Genomic DNA, 16,434 nt, shown 5'->3' with positions numbered 1-16,434 from the left:
TAACTTCAATGCCCAGAAAATGATGAAGATCCCCAAGGTCCTTGAGAGAAAATCTTTTGGACAGTAAGTTGACAAATTTGGTCATGAACCTTGTATTGTTACCTGTTAAGATAATGTCATCTACATAGACTAAAAAATACATAAGTATCCCATTAGAATTATAGACAAAAAGCGATGCATCCGAGTGAGATTTTTGAAAACCATAATTCAGAAGGAATGTTTTTAGTTCCATGTACCAAGCTCGCGGTGCTTGTTTTAGTCCATAGAGAGATTTCCGAAGTTTACAAATGTGATTTGGAAATTGTTGATTGGTAAACCCGGGTGGTTGAACCATGTAAACATCTTCATGTAGAGTGCCTTGTAAAAACGCATTGTTCACATCTAGTTGCCTTAAGCTCCAATTGTTAGAAAATGCAAGAGAGAGGACAACGCGAATGGTTACGGATTTGGTGACGGGGCTGAAAGTCTCAAAGAAATCTTTCCCTGGTTGTTGATGGAAACCTTTCGCTACTAAGCGTGCTTTATACTTGTCAATTGACCCATCAGGTTTTCGTTTGACACGAAAAACCCATTTGCAACCGATGGGTGTATGGGTGGAGGGTGGAACAAGTTCCCATGTTTGGTTATGAAGGAGAGCATTGTATTCGTCATCCATTGCTTTCCTCCACAATGGGTCTTTGATGGCTTGGGAGACACATGATGGTTCGATGGTAGGAGGAAGTGGATGGACTGTGGTATGATTAACAAAGCTGGAACCATAGTATTTGGGGTTTGGTTTTCGGTTTCGTGGAGCTAGAGGAGTGGGTAAGGGTGTTGTGTTAATGGGAGAAGTAGTGTTGGTAGACGGTGTTGCGGTTTGAGTAGATGGTGAGTCGGTGGTAGAGGTGATGTCGGTTGAGGAAGAGTGTGTGGGTGCGGAAGTTGGTGTAGGAGCGGGTGTGGTGGATGATTGGGTGGAAGGTGTAGTAGCGGTTATTGGTGTAGGAGAGGTTGGAGTTTGGTTCATAGAGGTAGGAGGTGAGGGTGGCTCAGGTGGTATTGGATTTGTTGATGGTGGAGTTAGTAGTTGATCAGTGGGTGGGAAATGTGTTGGTATATGAGGAGATGAGGGAGTAGTCGATTGATATGTGCCACTTGAATTTGGAGTATGGATATTTAGAAAAGATGTATAGGTGTGAGCAGTAGGTGTCGAGGATGGTGAATGTAGAGGGAAGAGGTGTTGAATAAACTCAACATCTCTAGAGTGCTATAATTTATTTGTGTTAGGATCAAAGCATTATAAGCGGATTTTGAGGACGAGTAACCAAGAAAAATACAAGACACAGATCGAGGTTGTAATTTTGAGGTGGTGTAAGGGCGAAGCCATGGGTAGCAAAGACATCCAAATTGTTTAAGTTTGGAGTAGGTGGGAGAAACATTGAATAACACTTCATAAGGTGATTTGTTATTCAAGATTGTTGTGGGTAGGCGATTTATGAGATAGGTAGCGGCTTGGAACGCATGAGACCAAAATGAGGATGGTAGATGGGCATATTGGAGGAGGGCAAGTCCCGTTTCGACAACATGTCGATGGCGACGTTCAGCCACACCATTTTGTTCGGGTGTATGAGGAGGTGTAGTGTAGTGAGATATACCATGAGTGGTGAGAAAGGATTTGAGACCAATGTATTCGCCACCATTATCCGAGAAAAGAGAAATAATGGACGTTTGAAAGTATTTTTCTACAAGTGACTTGATGATGTGTGTAAAATGCAACATATAAAACACATCAATTAAGGCATAAAACTAACCCTTTTTAAGTACTAATGTTGGAAAAAGAGTGTTTTTGTCTTCCTTTTGTATTTTCAGGATGAAATGAGCTCAAAATCACAAAAGAAGCAAAAAGACCACTAATTCTACCATAAATACAAGAAAAGGAACAAAAGTAGACTGCCCGGACCCTCAACGGCACCTCCCAAAGCAAAAAGGAAGAAACAGAGTCTGAACACGCCCCGTGTCCAGCGAACACGGGGGCGTGCCCAGGAAGCAGCAGAAAAGACAAACCAGTAGAAGCTTCCATTGCCCACCACGGGGCCGTGTCCAGCGAGCACGGGGGCGTGGTGAAAGTACAGCAGGCGCATTAATTGTAATTCGCAATTACAATTAATGAGGAGAGAGAGTGTCAGGGGGGCACGGGGCCGTGTCCAGCGGACACGGGGCCGTGTCCAGCCTTCTGTTCAGCCTATAAATAGAGGAGCTTGGCTTCATTCTCTCTCATCCCTTGGCACACCACCTCTCTCACACTTCATCCACCACCCACCACCACCATAACACCATCATCCACCACCATCATCCATTGTCCATCATAGAGTGTGTGAGTCGTCTCGGGATCCAAGATTGATCGTAAGAGTTCTTGACAATCAAGGCCATGTTTGCCTAAGTCTCTTACATCACTTGGTGAAGACAAGTGTTTAGTATAATACTTTTTACTTTTAATCTTTTGCACTTTTTATTTGGTTTTGTATTAATGACTTTAATAACTAGTTACTTATGTTGAAGGTGATCTTTCCTTATCGTTTGTCCGTGGTGTCTTGGCGTTATTTTACTGTCTATATAAAATAAAAGATTTTCACCATTCATATCTCCACGGTCTATATGGAGGTATGTTGGCTACCTGGTCGGGGGTTAAGGGAACGGTTTGGTAAGGGTCTTGCCCTTGTTCAACGTTTAGAGGTCCTGCTTGGGACCTGGGTCAAATTTAGTAGGATCTCCTTCAATGCCCATAGGTATTGGATGGCGGGGATCCAAACTCTTTGACCCCCTCATAAGTTAACTACTATTAATACTATAACCCGGTTATTTAGGACTGTATCCCTGCTGACTCAGACTACTTAGCCGAGGGTAACGTCACCGCCAGAAGCGGGGCCTACCACAATTTGCATTAATAACTTAATTCATTATCTTTCAATAATCCGACCCTTTAGGATTGTATCCTTGCTGACTCAAACTACTGGGTTGAGGGTAACGTCACCTTCAAAAGAGGGGCCTACTACAATAACTAAGATAATCTCTTAAGCAAGTGCAAAAGTGCGAAAATAATCAAAGGTTATACTAATACACGTGTCGGATCCAAGTGATTCATCTTGTCTATCTGTTTTTATTTTATTTTTATTTTCAGCATTTAGTTAGTTTTTATTTTTCTTAGTTTAAAACATTTTTCTAACTTTTTGATTTGATTAGACGTTGAGGATAAACCGGTATTAAAAGCTCTTGTGTCCTTGGACGACCTCGGTATCTTACCAACACTATACTACGTCCACGATGGGTGCACTTGCCCATATGTGTGTTTAGTGTTAGTGAGTATCGTGTTTTATAAATTTAAAACTTGGCTAAAAGTGTAAAAAGGGCTTAAATATACATCAAAATTATATACACACTGACACGCATCACTTGAATTGTGGGAAAATGGTTGCAACGTCTGATTTCTTTTTTATTGGAAATAACCAAATATATTTTGAAAAATAGTCAACAAATATTACATAATATTTAAAACCATCAATGGATGTTTGGACGGGTCCCCATACATCCGAATATAGAAGTTGCAATGGTTTGTTGGCGACAAATGAGTTTTTACCGAAAGGTATTTTATGACTTTTATTTGATGAACATGAATTACAATGGAAAGACTCGGGTGACACTTTATTACTTTTAAGTCCTAATGTAGACATTATAGACATAAAAACTTGAAACGAAGGATGTCCAAGAATGTGGTGCCACGCAAGTAAGGATCCTGTTGTGGTTGTGTTGATTTGATGAGGCGTTGTGGTTGGTCCGTAGTAAACGTCATTGACGTTAATGCCCCGTATGAGATGCGCCCCCGTGCGTAGATCCTTAACCAAGAAATAAGAATGAAAAAATTCAACAGAAACTCGGTTAGTACGAAAAACTTTAGCAACGGAAATTAGATTATTACGAAGATTAGGAGCAATTAAAATATTGTCTAAGAAAAGTGGCCGTGAGTTTGTGGGAAGAGTTTGTTGGCCAATATGTGTAATGGGAAGTGATTTACCGTCACCCAAAACAATCTCGTCCGAACCACCATATTCGGAAAGAATATGCACGGAGTTGCGACCGTTACCGGCGTGGTCGTTAGCGCTAGTGTCCCACATCCAAGAGTTCGAACCCGCCTGTGGAGAGGTGTGGTTCACAGTAGGGGTTGTTGTAGAGGAGGTGTTGGTGGTTACTTGGTGTTCACGAAGGAATCTTCCAAGTTTTCTACATTCCTTGGTTTCGTGTCCGGGAATGTTGCAGTAGTGGCAGAATAGGTTGAACCGATTAGTGCGGTTATTTGGTTGTGAAGATGTTGGTTTAGATGACCATGAGGAGGAACAATTGGGTGAGGGTTGGGTGGAGACTGATGAGGGTCGAGGGTTCCGATTGTAGGGTCGGTTTTGGTTGTTTCGGTGGGTGTAGTTGACAGTGGAAGTGGTTGGTACGGGTGCCGATTCTTTGAGGGTTCGTTCATGGTCAAGGAGTTTTTCGAAAAGATCGGGAAAGGCAATAGTTGTCACGGGTTTTGAAGGCAGCCACAAGGTTAGCATAGTCATCGCCTAATTGGTTCATAACATGAACAACGAGATCTTCTTCAGGGATGGGACTTTGAGTGAGAGCAAGTTCATCAAATATAGACTTCATGTCATTGAGAAATTCGGTGATAGTGCGAGAACCACGTGGGTTTTTAGCGAGGCGAGACTTGAGCGATATTATGTGGGACCGCGAGCCGCTAGCATAACTCGAGTTGAGAAGATCCCAAGCTTGCCGAGCAGTGTCGGCTGAGGATACAATGGGCTGAATTTGATCCGAACAACTTCCGAGGATGGCGGAGATTATCATTTGGTCTTGGCGAAACCATTTGAGGTATTCCGGATTTGGCTTGGTGGTAGCACCTTCGGGAATGGTTTGGGAGGGTGGTTTTTGAGTTCCGACAATATGATGTTCAAGTTCCAAGCCAATGAGGGTTGAGTGGACTTGTTTTCGCCATGAGGGAAAGTTTTGCGGAGTGAGTTTGATCGGAAAATGTGTAGTTGCGGTAATGTGGACTAGGGTAGAGGCCATGAAGGGCTGTGAGGATTAGGAAGAGTAGGACAGGATCGAAAAAAAAAAAGAGAGGCTCGGAGGAGCTAATTGGCTCTAGATACCATATAGAATAGTGAACAATGCTGTGTATTTTGTATTATGAAAGTTGTGTCTAATACAATGTAAGAGGTACTATATATACAAAGCAAAGGAGTATTCACAGGAGCAAATCATGCTCTTCTACAACAGTTACGTTGACTAATAATGGAGGAGATAAAGCTCTTCTACAACAGTTACGTTGACTAATAATGGAGGAGATAAAGCTGTGATTTGGAAGGAGAAGATTATGGAGGAGATAAAGCCGTATTAATTGGAGGAGATATCTTTGGTATCCTTGATAAGATATTCCTTAGATCGATAATCATGTGGGATTTACTAGGGTTAAGAAAGAGTTAAACCATGTTGGTGTAATTGCTTTGTATAACTATGCAAGTTAAAGTAATATAACCAATATATTTCATCTGTAAAATTTAAACACAAGTTAACATCCAAATAAATTGCTAATAGCAAATAATCAATCTGTAATAAGTAGATTTAAACAATAAAATGTGCATGTATTACCTGAAAAAATGACACTAAAATGTGCACATTTTAAAATTTAAAACAATCCACAAGAATAAACAAACACCTAAATCAAAGCTTTTATAAAATACACTAGTCTAAGTACCCGTGTGACCCGTGTGTTACACGGGTGGTCTTAAAGTAAATTATACTCTTTAATAATGTCACTTTTAAATGGAAGAAACATTCCATTAGTTAAGTAAATATTAAATTACAATGAATTAATAATAAGTAAGCAAAAATTATAAGTCTCTAAAGATTACATTGTACTCTTGAATAATATTGTGTACTATTTACTATTATTTTATTTCTCGTCTTCTATCCTTCATCTCACTGAGGTAATATTGCCTTCTGGTTCCCGACTTTCTTACCAATGCCCCTAAACCCTCTGCAAAACTTGGGCCTTTGTTAGTGACCACCGCTTAGCACATCTTCATCCGAGCCGTCTTGAACTTAGCTTCCTAACTCATGATTACCCATGATATCTTTTGCTAAGTCATGTCACTCTGCCAAAAGAACCAATGCGGACCAACCTAGTTGTTTCTTAAATCATAAAGAAAATTGTAACAACTGTCACTAAAATCAATAATTAGGACGATAATTAGTCAATAAGAAAACCCTAATTGAGACACCCAAGTAATTCTGCATTAGCCCTAAAATTTTCAGAACAATCGGAATCAGGATCAGGGCCCCTAAAATTCAAGGGGGGCAAACCCTAGTTGAATAGTTATCTAAATAAAACGTTGCAAAGTTCTGATTGGCCAAATGTTTTGATTCACCCAAGCTAGTCCCGAGCCTAGGCAGCCTATAATTAGACTGTTTAGCTTACGGACCGTAAGGGATTAGGCATACGGTCCGTAAGGGAGTCCCAAAAATTACTATAAATAGCAGACATTGGGACTTGAACAGAGAAGTTGAAACGACGTAAATAGCTTCGGTGTACGTCGAGTTAAGGCTGTTATATCACAATTAAACACACACGATCACGAGGTGCTGCCGCAATCAGGGTAATAACTCGATCGCTATTATGATTCAACGTCCGATCGAATATAACTATCCAACGATTGTTTGAGTGCTGCTCAAATTGAGCTGATACTTTGTTATTCATTGTGATTTCAACTTGAATGTTTGAGTGCTGTTCAAATTCGGACTATGCTCTGTCATTCGTTGTGAATCCATTGAATTATTAAGTATTGCACTTATTAATTGTTGTGAGGGTTTAATCTCATGAATTGACGTAACTGCTGAATTAGTTACTAACCCGTTTGTGTGTGTGCATTTTATTTAAATTAGGTTAATCATAGGCAAATCAGTAAAGCTTAAACTCTGCTCGTAAAATCTGCAATGTGAGTCATTCTCTTTTTATCAACTGTTTTACAAAACTCCAAGTTATTTTCAAAGTTATAATTACAGGGATTAAGTCTTTGTAATCACCAAATTACAGCCGGTATGTGGGGTTTTGTATACATTACTTGATAATCTTCAACATTGGGGCAGCCAATGGGTGATATGACCATAATCACAGACACCACTGGATAGGTGGGCCAGTGGGTCGAGTGGTAAAGTACCGTGGGTAGTTGGTTTGATAATCAGAAACATTGTAATCGCTCTTAATACTGTGAATTATAACTAATGTGTCGTTTTTAGTAAACTGAATGATTCACTCAGTATTTCCCCGCTGACAAAACCTTTTTCAAACATGTTTCAGGTGATATGTTGTGAGCAAAGAAAGAGAAGTGCCATGACGCACTCCCAGCTTAGAAAAGTGGCTCATTGTAAATAAATAAAAGAAACATGTTTTGAAAATAAAGATTTCCCGGAGAAATCACATTATTGTAAATTATGGGATTTTATCCCTCAGTTATAAAACAGGCAGTTTGAATTATTGAAAGATCCTGTTTTAAAAAGACTTCCGCTGTCGCCTAAATTAAATACCGCAGGATTTCTGTCCCACGGCTCCTGAAACGGGTCAAACCGGGTCGGGGGCCGTGACAGAAATACTCCAATACCTCCGAAAGAAAAGAAAAGAAATACACCACATGAACCAAAACAACCCTGTGAATCGAACTATCCAAATCGTATTAACACCTTCAATTATCTCGAGTAGCAATGCATCACGTGATTCCTAACGCACACCAAAACACCCACCCACCAAAGCTAATGTTGCCCATCACCTATGCACCAATAAATTAGACGCGCAATTAACTCTCTCACATTTGACATCTGACTTTGGACTTTTCTCACCAGTCCTTCAACTCAAATTATTTGCTTTTGCTTTTCTTTGGAGCCCTTGTGTGTCTTCATCACAAAAGCACATAGAAATCAATAAATAAATCTTAAAAAGAAGAATAAAATTATTCACAGAGGCATTTCATCGGAACATGTTTCATTGTTGGATCAACACTTAATAAAAAATTTAATAGCTAAATTAAAGAATAATAAAAAACTAAGAGGCGCATCTCATCGAATTGGTTGAAAACTTGGATCAAAATATAGAAAAAAATAATAATTAAATTAAAAAGGAAGAAAAATATCAATAGGTATTTCATCGAACATGTTCACTTTAGACATCATGAATTCATTTGTCACATATAAAGGCACTAAATTGATGAATTAAAAAAATGGTAAAAATGAACTCACATTGAAGAAATGATCTGTTGAATCTTGGTACCTCTGTTAATAGCCTATCTGAAGACTTTGTTAACCAAACAATAACTATAAATTGGAAAATACATAAAAAACACAAACAATTAACACCTATCAAAGCAAAGTTAAAAAGGAAAAAAGAATAATCACTTATCAAAATCAAACTAAAAGGATTGAGCAATACCTCACCTTCCGTAGACCTGATCGGAATATGCTACCTGACCCTCGGAGACCATATCTGACCATCAAAGAACCATGGTCATATCAACGATCCGTGCAGAGTACCCTCAATCGAAGACCTGTTCTTCCGATGTGGTCAACATTTGACACTGTGGCAAGCGACGGACACAACACCAAATCAGCAATGCTAGGAAGTGGTAATTGCAATTGGTCAAGAGTCATATGTCAAAGAAAACATCTAGGAAATCCTAACAGGTTAATTACATATGATAAACGAATCAGTTATTGCTATCAAACAACAATTTCTAAAAAAACCTAACAGGTCAGGCCAATATGATAACTAAACAGATTCTTGATGTCAAAGGATCATCTTATGCTACCGAATAAGATATGAAGTAATAATGATTTTTTTTTCATATGACACTAAAGAAGCGTCTTAACAATAAAAATGGTAAAAAGAAATACTAAAACAATTAACTTAGATATTTGTAACAGTCATCTTACATATTCTTAATCTTGAGACCCAATATGTCAACTCTCACTTGTTAGCACTTACAGACACTTCACACTTAACAAAATATAAATGAAATTAATAAAAAAACTATAATTATAATTTACAAACCTATGAATATTTAGGAATTATAAATAAGATTTGTTAAAAAATTAGGTGGTGAAACGAATTTGGTACCTACTCTATTTAGTAAACCTATTTTGATCCGAGTCAAAATAATACTTTTTTAAAATAGCTTATTTTGCCTGAATATATTTTGTATGGTAAGTACTTGATTTTGAAAGTTTTTAAACAACTTTAGAAACTAAGTATTGACCTCCCGTAAATCTATTAAATATAAATATTATGCAACTCATCACAGTGTGTGTGTGTGTGTGTGTTTACATAAAGAGGTTGTAGCTAATTGTACCTGGGTTTTAACTTAAGGTAGTTCCTTGTGATTTGTGAAATGTCTTCAATAAGTTCTGCTAGTAAAAGTTAAAACACCAGCTGTTAAACAAACTCCTTGCATATACAAAGTGTAGAATACTCACGTTTAGTGAATCAAGTATTTAATTAACGGAATGCTTCAGAAGGCAACTCTTCAAAATATGGTTGCACATGTTAATGGAAATAAGATGCACCACATTTGAATCATTATAAATAAATACTTGGATGAAAGTTGGAAATAATATAAAAGATTACTTTCTCAAGAATGAATAAAATTACATTACTTCTCAGAGTTTGTAAGAAAAAACTTAAAGTCTCACAATTATTGCTTAAAAATTAAAATAAATAGTAAATACTTAGTAATGAAAAAATATAAGATCCGTGTACTAAGCTGATTAACACATGTTTTTTTTTATTATTGATCATTCAGGTTATTTTCAAGGCATTTGACCCGTTTGACATGTTAATATAACACATAACCTAATTTAATCTTTTTTTTTTGTAAGATAATGAGTTAAAACATACCAAGCCACTACTATCAACTCATAGCTAGAATCTAATGTAAGAATTAAAAAATATGATTTCTTTTGTTTAAGCCTTCAGTATCATATATATGTCAAACGTATTTGTTATAAATCATCATTTGTACTATACGCAATGAGAGTTGTAGATAAAACATAAAGAAAAGAAGACAAACCTTATTGGTTTTGAGAAGATCTAGAAGTTGACTTTTGTAGTCAATACAATTGAGAGGATTAATTTCACCTACAACATAAAGGAGTGTAGATGTCGCCAATATAACATACGAATCTTGAATCTTAAAACAAAAAAACACTAAAATGGAAACAAAAATTTAGAATTTATAAATTAACTCAAAAATTAAAACGATTAACATTGACAGTTTTTAAAATTAACTTCACTTTATAAGAGATATTTAATAGCAGATCAATCCACATCTCACATCACCAAAGAAGCTATTTGCATTCCCCAGCACCAATAAAACTACTTTAATCAGTTAACTAAAAAAACTTTCTCATTTACTTTCATAAAGTGATTTAAGTAAACACGCCATCAGAATACTAACTCAAACAATATAATTAGATGGTGTAGCTACCAGGCTCAATGATGTTCATGCCACAAATAAAGATCATTGCTTCCTCGATCACCGCCTTGGTTGCCAAATAGCACAAGATTGATCTGGAACGTGTATGCATCAATGGTTATCAAATAAGTCATCCTACAATGAAACTAAAGTCATTTAGCAAAAAGGATCATATTATATGAAAGTGGAGAAGTGCATTATTTACATTATTGTTTGTTGAAGTTAAACTTACTACAGTTCGGATACATTAAATGTAACCCAACACATCCATAGGTCGAGGTCGCTACTCATGTCTAAAACGAAGGAATGACCTACCCTTTTCTTGTAAAAAAAACAACCAAAGCATGTCAAGCCTCGTATCTAGGTATGCTATTTCTTTCAGACTCTCGATCATATTGTTGACAATTTAAAGTCACTACCCGAGTCTCCCCAGTCACCAATGCCTCCCATCATTATTTCTTGCTTTGTTGCTCATGCTCATTCTACTTGATGTTCATATTTGGTTGCGCTTTTGTTTTATGTGGTATAGGTGGTGGTTTTTTCAGCCATCTAGAAGTGGGTCTGTTATTAAAAATTCATATAGGAATGCTAATAACACCCTTTTGGGAGAATACAAATGTGCATTAGTTCTTTTGGTACAAAAACTTAAGGGGCAATTACGTATATCCCCTTTAAACTTCATTTATTACATATATACCCAACCCAAAAAATTAATTACATATATCCCATTCCTTAAATCTAAAAATATCAAATTTACCCATTTTGATCTATTTCATTAGAATTAAATTACAAATTGACTATCTTACCCTTATTTTTACTAAAGTTAAAAAAATTAGGTGGTGAAACGAATTTGGTACCTACTCTATTTAGTAAACCTATTTTGACCCGAGTCAAAATAATACTTTTTTAAAATAGCTTATTTTGCCTGAATCCATTTTGTATGGTAAGTACTTGATTTTGAAAGTTTTTAAACAACTTTAGAAACTAAGTATTGACCTCCCATAAGTCTATTAAATATAAATATTATGCAACTCATCACAGTGTGTGTGTGTGTGTTTACATAAAGAGGTTGTAGCTAATTGTACCTGGGTTTTAACTTAAGGTAGGCCCTTGTGATTTGTGAAATGTCTTCAATAAGTTCTGCTAGTAAAAGTTAAAACACCAGCTGTTAAACAAAATCCTTGCATATACAAAGTGTAGAATACTCACGTTTAGTGAATCAAGTATTTAATTAACGGAATGCTTCAGAAGGCAACTCTTCAAAATATGGTTGCACATGTTAATAGAAGTAAGATGCACCACATTTGAATCATTATAAATAAATACTTGGATGAAAGTTGGAAATAATATAAAAGAATACTTTCTCAAGAATGAATAAAATTACATTACTTCTCAGAGTTTGTAAGAAAAAACTTAAAGTCTCACCATTATTGCTTAAAAATTAAAATAAATAGTAAATACTTAGTAATGAAAAAATATAAGATCCGTGTACTAAGCTGATTAACACATGTTTTTTTTTATTATTGACCATTCAGGTTATTTTCAAGGCATTTGACCCGTTTGACATGTTAATATAACACATAACCTAATTTAATCTTTTTTTTTGTAAGATAATGAGTTAAAACATACCAAGCCACTACTATCTACTCATAGCTAGAATCTAATGTAAGAATTAAAAAATATGATTTCTTTTGTTTAAGCCTTCAGTATCATATATATGTCAAATGTATTTGTTATAAATCATCATTTGTACTATACGCAATGAGAGTTGTAGATAAAACATAAAGAAAAGAAGACAAACCTTATTGGTTTTGAGAAGATCTAGAAGTTGACTTTTGTAGTCAATACAATTGAGAGGATTAATTTCACCTACAACATAAAGGAGTGTAGATGTCGCCAATATAACATACGAATCTTGAATCTTAAAACAAAAAAACACTAAAATGGAAACAAAAATTTAGAATTTATAAATTAACTCAAAAATTAAAACGATTAACATTGACAGTTTTTAAAATTAACTTCACTTTATAAGAGATATTTAATAGCAGATCAATCCACATCTCACATCACCAAAGAAGCTATTTGCATTCCCCAGCACCAATAAAACTACTTTAATCAGTTAACTAAAAAAACTTTCTCATTTACTTTCATAAAGTGATTTAAGTAAACACGCCATCAGAATACTAACTCAAACAATATAATCAGATGGTGTAGCTACCAGGCTCAATGATGTTCATGCCACAAATAAAGATCATTGCTTCCTCGATCACCGCCTTGGTTGCCAAATAGCACAAGATTGATCTGGAACGTGTATGCATCAATGGTTATCAAATAAGTCATCCTACAATGAAACTAAAGTCATTTAGCAAAAAGGATCATATTATATGAAAGTGGAGAAGTGCATTATTTACATTATTGTTTGTTGAAGTTAAACTTACTACAGTTCGGATACATTAAATGTAACCCAACACATCCATAGGTCGAGGTCGCTACTCATGTCTAAAACGAAGGAATGACCTACCCTTTTCTTGTAAAAAAAAACAACCAAAGCATGTCAAGCCTCGTATCTAGGTATGCTATTTCTTTCAGACTCTCGATCATATTGCTGACAATTTAAGGTCACTACCCGAGTCTCCCCAGTCACCAATGCCTCCCATCATTATTTCTTGCTTTGTTGTTCATGCTCATTCTACTTGATGTTCATATTTGGTTGCGCTTTTGTTTTATGTGGTATAGGTGGTGGTTTTTTCAGCCATCTAGAAGTGGGTCTGTTATTAAAAATTCATATAGGAATGCTAATAACACCCTTTTGGGAGAATACAAATGTGCATTAGTTCTTTTGGTACAAAAACTTAAGGGGCAATTACGTATATCCCCTTTAAACTTCATTTATTACATATATACCCAACCCAAAAAATTAATTACATATATCCCATTCCTTAAATCTAAAAATATCAAATTTACCCATTTTGATCTATTTCATTAGAATTAAATTACAAATTGACTATCTTACCCTTATTTTTACTTAAGTTAAAAAAATTAGGTGGTGAAACGAATTTGGTACCTACTCTATTTAGTAAACCTATTTTGACCCGAGTCAAAATAATACTTTTTTAAAATAGCTTATTTTGCCTGAATCCATTTTGTATGGTAAGTACTTGATTTTGAAAGTTTTTAAACAACTTTAGAAACTAAGTATTGACCTCCCATAAGTCTATTAAATATAAATATTATGCAACTCATCACAGTGTGTGTGTGTGTGTTTACATAAAGAGGTTGTAGCTAATTGTACCTGGGTTTTAACTTAAGGTAGGCCCTTGTGATTTGTGAAATGTCTTCAATAAGTTCTGCTAGTAAAAGTTAAAACACCAGCTGTTAAACAAACTCCTTGCATATACAAAGTGTAGAATACTCACGTTTAGTGAATCAAGTATTTAATTAACGGAATGCTTCAGAAAGCAACTCTTCAAAATATGGTTGCACATGTTAATGGAAGTAAGATGCACCACATTTGAATCATTATAAATAAATACTTGGATGAAAGTTGGAAATAATATAAAAGAATACTTTCTCAAGAATGAATAAAATTACATTACTTCTCAGAGTTTGTAAGGAAAAACTTAAAGTCTTATCATTATTGCTTAAAAACTTAAAATAAAGAGTAAATACTTAGTAATGAAAAAATATAACATCCATGTACTAAGCTGATTAACACATGTTTTTTTTATTATTATTGACCATTCAGGTTATTTTCAAGGCATTTGACCCGTTAATATAACACATAACCTAATTCAATCTTTTTTTTTGCAAGATAATGAGTTAAAACATACCAAGCCACTACTATCAACTCATAGCTAGAATCTAATGTAAGAATTAAAAAATATGATTTCTTTTGTTTAAGCCTTCAGTATCATATATATGTCAAACGTATTTGTTATAAATCATCATTTGTACTATACGCAATGAGAGTTGTAGATAAAACATAAAGAAAAGAAGACAAACCTTATTGGTTTTGAGAAGATCTAGAAGTTGACTTTTGTAGTCAATACAATTGAGAGGATTAATTTCACCTACAACATAAAGGAGTGTAGATGTCGCCAATATAACATACGAATCTTGAATCTTAAAACAAAAAAACACTAAAATGGAAACAAAAATTTAGAATTTATAAATTAACTCAAAAATTAAAACGATTAACATTGACAGTTGTTAAAATTAACTTCACTTTATAAGAGATGTTTAATAGCAGATCAATCCACATCTCACATCACCAAAGAAGCTATTTGCATTCCCCAGCACCAATAAAACTACTTTAATCAGTTAACTAAAAAAACTTTCTCATTTACTTTCATAAAGTGATTTAAGTAAACACGCCATCAGAATACTAACTCAAACAATATAATTAGATGGTGTAGCTACCAGGCTCAATGATGTTCATGCCACAAATAAAGATCATTGCTTCCTCGATCACCGCCTTGGTTGCCAAATAGCACAAGATTGATCTGGAACGTGTATGCATCAATGGTTTTCAAATAAGTCATCCTACGATGAAACTAAAGTCATTTAGCAAAAAAGGTCATATTATATGAAAGTGGAGAAGTGCATTATTTACATTATTGTTTGTTGAAGTTAAACTTACTACAGTTCGGAGACATTAAATGTAACCCAACACATCCATAGGTCGAGGTCGCTGCTCATGTCTAAAACGAAGGAATGACCTACCATTTTCTTGTAAAAAAAACAACCAAAGCATGTCAAGCCTCGTATCTAGGTATGCTATTTCTTTCAGACTCTCGATCATATTGTTGACAATTTAAAGTCACCACCCGAGTCTCCCCAGTCACCAATGCCTCCCATCATTATTTCTTGCTTTGTTGTTCATGCTCATTCTACTTGATGTTCATCTTTGGTTGTGCTTTTGTTTTATGTGGTATAGGTGGTGGTTTTTTCAGCCATCTAGAAGTGGGTCTGTTATTAAAAATTCATATAGGAATGCTAATAACACCCTTTTGGGAGAATACAAATGTGCATTAGTTCTTTTGGTACAAAAACTTAAGGGGCAATTACGTATATCCCCTTTAAACTTCATTTATTACATATATACCCAACCCAAAAAATTAATTACATATATCCCATTCCTTAAATCTAAAAATATCATATTTACCCATTTTGATCTATTTCATTAGAATTAAATTACAAATTGACTATCTTACCCTTATTTTTACTAAAGTTAAAAAATATTGTACCAAACGGCATCATATTCAAAGAAAAACCCATATCCGAAAGGATGTTATCCCTGATCCCAAACTTGTGCCACAATGCTAATAATTAATTCTAGTTCAAAATTGTGATGGATCATCAACATTTTACAATGGGAATTATATTAGCATCAACAATTGCAATGTCTACAAAAGGAAGATAAAATTATAAATCCAAATCACTTTCACAATTTTAAAACATATCACAAAATAAGCCAAACATTTTACTAATAGTTTATGTACCAACTAACAAAGAGTGTTATATTAGACCAAAGGGAGCAAGATTATACCTGAAGAATCAGAATGCGAAGACTCAAAAAACACTACTGATGAAGCCACTTCCTCATCAATTCTACCATGATTAAAAGAATACCCATTAGGCACCAAAACACCAAATCGGACAGCAAGTTGTGGATCCACAGGTGCCAGCTTTCGTCATAACCAGGTAGCATAAGAGACGCACAGAAGAAAACAGTGCAGCAGCAGCCAAACACGTCTTGATGCAACCAGCACTTATTGCTGATCCAGCATATAAGATCCAGCCACATCAAAACACAGCGGGCAGCGAACATGTACAACACCCAAACATGCTTGATATTGTACGAGTTAATGTTGCAGATCTTCATATTACC

General features: G+C 35.4%; 4 long non-coding RNA genes across 5 annotated transcripts in view; all 4 read right to left on the bottom strand.

The window, feature by feature from the left end:
* Positions 1-16,434, bottom strand: part of LOC110898261 — a 38,873-nt gene that overhangs the window by 20,108 nt on the left and 2,331 nt on the right. The gene's annotated exons all lie outside the window — the stretch shown is intronic.
* LOC110902844 lies at positions 7,962-12,956 on the bottom strand. The gene is made up of 6 exons (XR_002571453.2): positions 12,763-12,956; positions 12,346-12,413; positions 11,630-11,684; positions 8,507-8,651; positions 8,317-8,391; positions 7,962-7,974 (listed from the first exon to the last, which is right to left on the bottom strand). It is a non-coding gene; the product is annotated as an uncharacterized LOC110902844 (long non-coding RNA).
* LOC110902843 lies at positions 9,446-10,822 on the bottom strand. Its single transcript, XR_002571452.2, has 3 exons — positions 10,557-10,822; positions 10,140-10,207; positions 9,446-9,477 (listed from the first exon to the last, which is right to left on the bottom strand). It is a non-coding gene; the product is annotated as an uncharacterized LOC110902843 (long non-coding RNA).
* On the bottom strand, positions 13,837-15,605 carry LOC110902845. The gene is made up of 4 exons (XR_002571455.2): positions 15,184-15,605; positions 14,964-15,086; positions 14,547-14,614; positions 13,837-13,891 (listed from the first exon to the last, which is right to left on the bottom strand). It is a non-coding gene; the product is annotated as an uncharacterized LOC110902845 (long non-coding RNA).

Source organism: Helianthus annuus, chromosome 13 (assembly GCF_002127325.2).
Source record: "Helianthus annuus cultivar XRQ/B chromosome 13, HanXRQr2.0-SUNRISE, whole genome shotgun sequence".
Classification (NCBI taxonomy): domain Eukaryota; kingdom Viridiplantae; phylum Streptophyta; class Magnoliopsida; order Asterales; family Asteraceae; genus Helianthus; species Helianthus annuus.
Note: the sequence above shows the minus strand (reverse complement) of the source record. Positions and strands in the feature narration are given on the sequence as shown.